The sequence below is a fragment of the Octopus sinensis genome, linkage group LG4 (genome assembly GCF_006345805.1).
Source record: "Octopus sinensis linkage group LG4, ASM634580v1, whole genome shotgun sequence".
Taxonomy (NCBI): Eukaryota; Metazoa; Mollusca; class Cephalopoda; order Octopoda; family Octopodidae; genus Octopus; species Octopus sinensis.
Window position 1 is genome coordinate 17,714,894 of NC_043000.1, and position 10,000 is coordinate 17,724,893.

Here is a 10,000-nt window from a genome sequence, read left to right on the forward strand (position 1 = left end):
TATGGTCTGGTTTCAATGCTAAAGAGTTAATGAAGAAAAATATTTCAGTTCAGAAGTATAATATATTATTATATAAAATGAGTAGGTCTCATCTTTTGAGTTCAAAATTTCCTTTGGTGCCATCTTTGATAGTGTCATGTTGTACAGCATTTATCCAAATGTAGTTATAATCGCACTTAATCTTTCGCATTCAGAGGTTCTATCCACTGAATAACCAGGCTGTCACTTTGAACAAGCAGCCATCTGAAATAAGCCCAATCCCATGTAAACACACCAAACAAATGTAATATTATTAGCATAACATCATTGCTATGGCCTTTGAAAATGAATTGGTTTAATTTTTTTAGTTATTCAAAAACTGCATCGAAGACCAACTGTTATGTTTGTTCCTATATGGGCTTTTAAACCACAGTCTTTGTCAAATGAATTTGGAATATAATTCAAAGATTGGATGACTGATTCCATATTTTAGTCACTACCATTATGGTTTACATGATCTGTATGAGCCAGTGTGGAGGCGCAATGGCCCAGTGGTTAGGGCAGCGGACTCGCGGTCATAGGATCGCGGTTTCGATTCCCAGACCGGCGTTGTGAGTGTTTATTGAGCGAAAATACCTAAAGCTCCACGAGGCTCCGGCAGGGGATGGTGGTGATCCCTGCTGTACTCTTTCACCACAACTTTCTCTCACTCTTACTTCCTGTTTCTGTTGTACCTGTATTTCAAAGGGCCGGCCTTGTCACTCTCTGTGTCACGCTGAATATCCCTGAGAACTACGTTAAGGGTACACGTGTCTGTGGAGTGCTCAGCCACTTACACATTAATTTCACGAGCAGGCTGTTCCATTAATTCGGATTAACCGGAACCCTCGTCGTCGTAACCGACGGAGTGCTTCCATATGAGCCAGTATAATCTGTTCACCATAAAGAATTACAGATATATCATTCTCTGTTTAACCTTTCAGCATTTAAACCCACCATACCCATACCATGTATTCTATTGATTTTATGTTCAAACTAACCAATCCAGGTTCTCAAACCTACCCTACAGTGTCATTCTTAAAACAAACAATCACATCATTGAAATCTCATGATTAATTCAAAATGATGTGAATAAATAAGCAATGAATTTGACAGAATAATATGAATGCTAAATGGTTAAGATATAAATCTAGTTTGTTGTGGTTCATAATTTCTTCTGCATTGATATCAAAAATGTGTCAGTTATCACAGCTGTTAAGAAGTACTTCCACATATACTCTTTTACTCTTTTACTCTTTTACTTGTTTCAGTCATTTGACTGCGGCCATGCTGGAGCACCACCTTTAGTCGAGCAAATTGACCCCGGGACTTATTCTTTGTAAGCCCAATACTTATTCTATCGGTCTGTTTTGCCGAACCGCTAAGTGACAGGGACGTAAACACACCAGCATCGGTTGTCAAGCAATGCTAGGGGGACAAACACACAAACACAAACACACACATACATATATATATATACATATATACGACAGGCTTCTTTCAGTTTCTGTCTACCAAATCCACTCACAAGGCTTTGGTCAGCCCAGGGCTATAGCAGAAGACACTTGCCCAAGATGCCACGCAGTGGGACTGAACCCGGAACCATGTGGTTGTTAGGCAAGCTACTTACCACAGAGCCACTCCTATGCATAATAAATGAATAATTCTTGGTCTGAATTTCCAGTTTATAAGCTTTCGGTTGTTCAACCAACTGATCCATCTGTTCATAGAATTAATATGTAAGTGAATGTATATATGTAACAGCCATATATACAGAGTGGCTGTGTGGTAAGTAGCTTGCTAAACAACCACATAGTTCCGGGTTCAGTCCCACTGCGTGGCATCTTGGGCAAGTGTCTTCTGCTATAGCCCCGGGCTGACCAATGCCTTGTGAGTGGATTTGGTAGACGGAAACTGAAAGAAGCCTGTCGTATATATGTATATATATATATATATATATATATATATATATATATGTGTGTGTGTTTGTGTGTCTGTGTTTGTCCCCTTAACATTGCTTGACAACCGATGCTGGTGTGTTTACGTCCCCGTCACTTAGCGGTTCGGCAAAAGAGACTGATAGAATAAGTACTGGGCTTACAAAGAATAAGTCCCGGGGTCTATTTGCTCGACTAAAGGCAGTGCTCCAGCATGGCCACAGTCAAATGACTGAAACAAGTAAAAGAGTATATACCCTTAATATAATCCTCAGGCAAAATCAGTGTGACACAGTGTGTGACACAGTGTGTGACACAGTGTGTGACACAGTGTGCGACACAGTGTGTGACACAGTGTGTGACCAGTTTGGATATTTGTTATGATGGGAATTGTGCACATCAGGTATAAGAATAATATAACCCAAATAAATATTTGGATATGGTTATGTAGAATGACCTTTCACAAAATTAATATGTTCACACAGAATGCATTCCATACTAATCCAAATGTAGTTATGATATTAAACTAACACAGTAGCCAATATGGACAATCAATGCAGTCAACTACCGCTGTCAGCTACCACTGTCAACTACTTGTCAACTGCTTACAATTCACAGTTTCCATATTTATTGAAATGCATTAGTCTACTTTCACTCATGTGGGGTTGGTCAGGATCCTTCCACAACAATATTTGAATTGCAAGCATAGTCCATCCAATCAACTTCTTCCTAACCAATTTTGGTCTCAAGGCTATGGTTGACCCTAGGTTATAATAGACATTTGCTCAAGATGCCATCTGTAGGCCCAAGCCCAGAGTTCTTGTGATTAAAAAATAAAAATGAACTCTTCTTCATACTTGTTTCAGTCATTTGACTGTGGCTATGCTGGAGCACCGCCTTTAGTCAACCAAGTTGACCCCAGGACTTATTCTTTGTAAGCCTAGTACTTATTCTATCGGTCCCTTTTGACAAACCGCTAAGTTACGGGGACGTTAATACACCACCATCGGTTGTCAAGCAATGTTGGGGGGAGGGGGGGACAAATGCAGGCACACAAACATATACACACACACCACACACATATATATATATACATATATACGTCGGGCTTCTTTCAGTTTCTGTCTACCAAATCCACTCACAAAGCTTTGGTCGGCCCGAGGCTATAGTAGAAGACACTTTCCCAAGGTGCCATGCTGTGGGACTGAACCCAGGACCATGTGGTTCGTTAGCAAGCTACATACAACACTTGCTGTTTATCCCTATGGTGATTCTTGACTAGCAGACTAATGATCAAAAGCATTTCAGGTTTCTTTTTTATTCCAGGTTTTAGTAGGTCCTGCCTCAATTTGAACTCTGGGGCTTTTTTCTTCAGTGCAGAAAATTTTCATAAGCAGGAGTGGCTGTGTGGTAAGTAGCTTGCTAAACAACCACATGGTTCCGGGTTCAGTCCCACTGCGTGGCATCTTGGGCAAGTGTCTTCTGCTATAGCCCCAGGCCGACCAAAGCCTTGTGAGTGGATTTGGTAGACGGAAACTGAAAGAAGCCCGTCGTATAATATATATATATATATATATATATATATATATATGTATGTGTGTGTGTGTTAGTGTGTCTGTGTTTGTCCCCCTAGCATTGCTTGACAACCGATGCTGGTGTGTTTACGTCCCCGTCACTTAGCGGTTCAGCAAAAGAGACCGATAGAATAAGTACTGGGCTTACAAAGAATAAGTCCCGGAGTCGATTTGCTCGACTAAAGGCGGTGCTCCAGCATGGCCACAGTCAAATGACTGAAACAAGTAAAGGAGTAAAGAGTAAGCTGAAACAGGATCTTTCAAATTGAGTGAAATAAATCCAACCAATAAGATTCAACGACTACTCATTAATTTCATTGACTGACATTAGCAAAAATACTAATGAATCCCATTTGTTGACTGCAAATCAGTCAAGCTTTAAATAAGCTAACTCAATTGGAAGACAACAGGCCTGAAAGCAGGGTAGATGTTAGAACAGGGAACTGAACAAAGTGGTGTGTTCATGTCAGGCTCTGTTCAACATCAGCTGATGTCAACAGCCAAACTTGCCAAATATGATGAGCCTGCAGCAGCATGAACAAACTAACTCCTACTAGAATGCAAGTGTCAGCTGCTATAGGAACAGCCTAACCCCTATTGGGGTTAGGCTGTTCCTATAGCTGCTGTCACTTGCATTCATTCACTCTATTTCTCTCTCCCCACTCTCTCCTCTTCACTCCCCTCTCTCCCTCCTTCCCTCTCTCTTTCTTTCCTCTCCCTTTTTCTCTCCCCTCTTTTTGTATGTGTGTGTATGTACACACACACACACACACACATATATATATGTACATATAAATGTACACACAGACACACACACACACACACACACACACACACACACACACATATATATATAACGTTTACATATATTTATATATATATATACATGTACATATAAACACTCCTGAAACACTCCTGTCACAACCTGGGACCTTGAAGACTGCTGTACTGAAGAAAGTATACTAGTCCCTTAATATTTGATATTCAATATTTCATCTATTCAATAAGACAATCAATACTTCATTTCATTTTACTATATATACTATTTATACTATATATTCTATATTCTACATTAATATTATAAAGAATATAAATAAAACATACAAAACAGACAGAGTTGGAATTTCTTTGAATAATATATATATATATATATATACATATATATATATATATATCTTTTACTCTTTTACTTGTTTCAGTCATTTGACTGCGGCCATGCTGGAGCACCGCCTTTAGTCGAGCAAATCGACCCTGGGACTTATTCTTTGTGAGCCCAGTACTTATTCTATCGGTCTCTTTTGCCGAACCGCTAAGTAACGGGGACAGAAACACACCAGCATCGGTTGTCAAGCAATGCTAGGGGAACAAACACAGACACACAAACACACACATGCATATATATATATATATACATATATACGACGGGCTTCTTTCAGTTTCTGTCTACCAAATCCACTCACAAGGCATTGGTCGGCCCGGGGCTATAGCAGAAGACACTTGCTCAAGATGCCACACAGTGGGACTGAACCCGGAACCATGTGGTTGGTTACTTACTACACAGCCACTCCTGCACCTGTATATATATATATATATATGTACACACACCTTTATATATATATAAATGTAAGATCCAGGGATCAAGGCGTAGAAAGAAAGTTAGCTTCAAGCAATCCGTAGTAAATTTTAAAAAACAACTTTTCAGAACCATAGTGGTTTATTGATGCAGAAGGTTGTGGAGTTTTCGTATCGAAGTACAGATAAAATGTAAAAAATTCTTTTTATTATTTCACAGTAGGCAACCATGGTTACCGAGTATGTAAATCAGAATACAAGAGTTAAGGAATGGAGTTGTAAATATCCAAACGAAGTATATATATACTGCTTGCTACTCATCAGGCCTATATATATACATATATATATATATATATATATATAATTGACTTAATCCGTTTGTCTGTTCTTGTTTGCCCTCTCTGTGTTTAGCTCCTAGTGGTTAGTAAAGAAATAAGAAATATATATATATCTGTTTGAATCTCCCATGTGTTAATATGTACCTCCTTGCAACAATGTAAACTTTCATTTAATCAAGATACCCTAGGCCTGATGAGTAGCAAGCAGTATATATATACTTCGTTTGGATTTTTACAACTCCATTCCTTAACTCTTGTATTCTGATTTACATACTCAGTAACCATGGTTGCCTACTGTGAAATAATAAAAAGAATTTTTTACATTTTATCTGTACTTCGATACGAAAACTCCACAACCTTCTGCATCAATAAACCACTATCGTTCTGAAAAGTTGTTTGATAAATCTCAGAGCGAGTTATAAACAGTAGCGATAACACATCGTGTTGCATATTTGCCATTTGAATATGGCTAACCCATAAGGGTGGATGCTACTGTAGTTTGTAGCCCCAGGAAGATATCTCCACCAGCTGGCTATAGACACACTATCTGTGTCCTCTCAGTATTTGTGAAGGGGAGTCATCCTCCCCGTCTTCAACACATGATACACACGTACCCGAGTTTCAAGGTGTTTACCTTTCATCAGCGTGTGACAATCATGGTTGTCGATGAGAAGTCAGATCCCTTCACAAATACATATACTTTTTCCAGTGTCGATTTGACACTGATATTGAAAAAGTGAAATCAAACAATGATAAATCTCAGAGCGGCGAAAGAGTACAGCAGGGATTGCCACCACCCCCTATATATATATATATATATATTGGTAAAAACGGTAAGATAACAAAGGAAAGAAAGAGACCTCAATATTATGTAAATAGAGGAATTTATCTGTAAAAGTAATATGTGACAATTATTCGGTAGCCAAGATAAAACTCTGAGTTTCGGATAACTGAAGAGATGGTGGTGTGGATTTCCACAAGGCAATCCGAAACTCAGAGTTTTATCTTGGCTACCGAATAATTGTCACGTATTATATTTACAGATATATATAATATATATTAATAATATATATATATATATATAATATATATATATATATTATATATATATATATATATATCATCATCATATCATCGTTTAATGTCCGCTTTCTGTGCTAGCACGGGTTGGACGGTTCGACTGGGGTCTGGGGAGCCAGGGGCTGCCCCAGGCTCCAGTCTGGTCTGGCAGTGTTTCTACAGCTGGATGCCCTTCCTAACGCCAACCACTCCGCGAGTGTAGTGGGTGCTTTTTACGTGCCACTTGCACAGGTGCCAGAGGGGTCTGGCATCGGCCACGATCGGTTGGTGCCTTTTTTATGTGCTACCGGCACAGAAGCCAGTCACGGCGGTGCTGGCATCGGCCACGTTCGGATGGTGCTTTTTATGTGCCACCGGCACAGAAGCCATTCGAGGCAGGGTTGGCATCGGTCACGTTCGGATGGTGCTTTTTATGTGCCACCGGCACAGAGCCAGTGGAGGCTGCACTGGCAAGGGCACGTTCGGATGGTGCTTTTTATGTGTCACCGGCACAGGTATCACAACTACTGTTTCCATTGATATTTGGTTCGATGTTCATGTACATGCACTTGACTCAACTGGTCTCCTCAAGCACAGCGAGATGTTCTGGGATCCCACGATCGGTTGGTGCTTTTTATGTGCCACCGGCACAGGAAGCCAGTCGGGGCGGTGCTGGCATCGGCCACGTTCGGATGGTGCTTTTTATGTGCCACCGGCACAGAAGCCATATATATATATATGTGGAGGCGCAATGGCCCAGTGGTTAGGGCAGCGGACTCGCGGTCGTAGGATCGTGGTTTCGATTCCCAGACCGGGCGTTGTGAGTGTTTATTGAGCGAAAACACCTATAGCTCCACGAGGCTCCGGCAGGGGGTGGTGGCAATCCCTGCTGTACTCTTTCGCTGCAACTTTCTCTCACTCTTTCTTCTGTTGGCCTGCTTGCTTAGCCAGCGGGGTTGGCGTCATTTGAAGGCTAAAAAACAATGCGAAACGCATTGTGACCAGCGATGTGTAGCAACATCTGATAGCCTGGTCGGTCACGTGATCACGTGATATATATATATATATATATATATATATATTTCTTTGACTAAAATTCTTTAAGATAGTGCTCCAGCATGGCCACAATCTAATAACTGAAACAAGTAAAAGAATAAAAGAATATATATATTAGACACAACCAACTAATAAGAAACTATAGAGTAACATATCAAATACAATGATCCAATGAAAACATTCCCTTTCTTCTGTTACTCTCTATAGTTCCTCTTTGGACGGTTGTGTCTGATATAAATTTTTAACAATGCAAATGATGAATCAAAAACAATGACTTCTTTTATTCATTCATCCATTTGTCCCAATCTGGCAACTCTTTACTCTTTTACTCTTTTACTTGTTTCAGTCATTTGACTGTGGCCATGCTGGAGCACCGCCTTTTAGTCGAGCAAATCGACCCCGGGACTTATTCTTTGTAAGCCCAGTACTTATTCTATCGGTCTCTTTTGCCAAACCACTAAGTGACGGGGACATAAACACACCAGCATCGGTTGTCAAGCGATGCTAGGGGGACAAACACAGACACACAAGCACACACACGCATATATATATATATATTATATATATATATATATACATATATATATACGACAGGCTTCTTTCAGTTTCCGTCTATCAAATCCACTCACAAGGCTTTGATCAGCCTGAGGCTATAGTAGAAGACACTTGCCCAAGGTATCACGCAGTGAGACTGAACCCGGAACCATGTGGTTGTTTAGCAAGCTACTTACCACACAGCCACTCCTGTACACTATGTACATCATTCATATGTTAAACAGGTGATTATTTCCTTACACCTCATATTGATACCTCCTGTTACACAGATATAGTGCCACCTGGACAATATTATCAAATGACTCCTTTTTAAAACAATGAACTGGGGTTTGAGTGAGTTTTGGTCGCTATTTCTAGCAGTCGAATGACAACGTATGCCACCACTGTTGACTCATCATACTGAAAAGTTGCTGAATGGTAAATAAGAGATGATAGTAGGTGAGCTGGCAGAAATATTAGCACGCTGGGCGAAATGAGTAGCCGTATTTCGTCTGCCATTACGTTCTGAGTTCAAATTCCACCGAGGTCAACTTTGCCTTTCATCCTTTCGGGGTCGATAAATTAAGTACCAGTTATGCACTGGGGTCGATGTAATCGACTTAATTCGTTTATCTGTCCTTGTTTGTCCTCTCTGTGGGTAGTAAAGAAATAGGTAAATGAGAGTTGATAGTAGGTTGAGCCTACCCGTAATAGACCAGCAATAGGACTAACTGTAAGGAGCATTAAAGAGATTGTAAAGGTAATACAAGAGATGGTAAAGGTGTGATAATTGGGAAAACTGAATCAAGATCAATTCAATAAACCAATTTTTTCTAGTTTGTGTTATAGATGGTAAATTTACTTCTCTCTCTCCCATATTATCATTCCACCACCATGCTGCCTAGGTTGCACGCTGCTCAAAGAACTTTTCAGTTGCTGCTTTCAGCTGATTATCCAACAGAAGAAGCTGCAGTAGAGATCTATAAAGACATGATAAATGCAACAGTTAAATGCATAATGACAAGGGAAACTACAGGGATAGATACTGATATATTGAGGGTGACAGGATGGGTTGTTACATCAATCACTTGCTCAGATTGTGAAACGAGTATGTTATCTCTGATGGCCAATGAAGCAGTTGTGTGGATCATATAGCTTAACAGAATAGTCTAGGAAAAGAACAAGAGATAAATTCACCATCTACAGCATAAACTATAGAAAGTCAGCTATCCGCCAATATATTAGGGCTTACTAATATGGATGTGGAGATCTGGTTGACCTTGGATCAACTTTTCCAATTATCATATTCTTACCATCTATTGTACTCACCATCTCTTTACTGATTCCTGGTGTTAGTTCTAAATTCGGCCCTATTATAAGTAGGTTCTACTTCCAGCTCCTGTTCCTCATTCAGTAACTCTTAATAATGAGGAAACCTCAAGAAGACCTTTATTTTGTCATTCAACCTACAAGAAATAGCTACTAAATCTCCCTCAAATCACACCTCATTATGTTAAAAAAAGGATTCATTTGGTAATATAATCCAGAGCACCACCCGACCGTGTCCGTTGCCAGCGCCGCCCCGACTGGCCTCCGTGCCAGTAGCACGTAAAAAGCACCATCCGATCGTGGCCGTTGCCAGCCTTGCTTGGCCCCCGTGCCGGTGGCACGTAAAAAACACCATCCGTCCGTGGCCGTTTGCCGGCCCCGTCTGGCACCTGTGCGGGTGGCACGTAAAAAGCACCCACTACACTCACGGAGTGGTTGGCGTTAGGAAGGGCATCCAGCCGTAGAAACACTGCCAGATCAGACTGGGCTTGGTGCAGACTTCTGGCTTCCCAGACCCCAGTTGAACCGTCCAACCCATGCTAGCATGGAAAGCGGACGCTAAATGATGATGATGATGATGCTC

The 10,000-nt window shown here is 40.6% G+C and overlaps 1 long non-coding RNA gene across 1 annotated transcript in view; it reads right to left on the reverse strand.

Annotated features, from left to right (window-relative positions):
- The window catches only part of LOC118762891, a 22,896-nt gene that overhangs the window by 10,613 nt on the left and 2,283 nt on the right, over window positions 1-10,000 (reverse strand). Inside the window, exon 2 of the long non-coding RNA XR_004998642.1 lies at window positions 234-243. This is a non-coding gene — a long non-coding RNA (uncharacterized LOC118762891). The remainder of the gene's footprint in view (window positions 1-233; window positions 244-10,000) is intronic.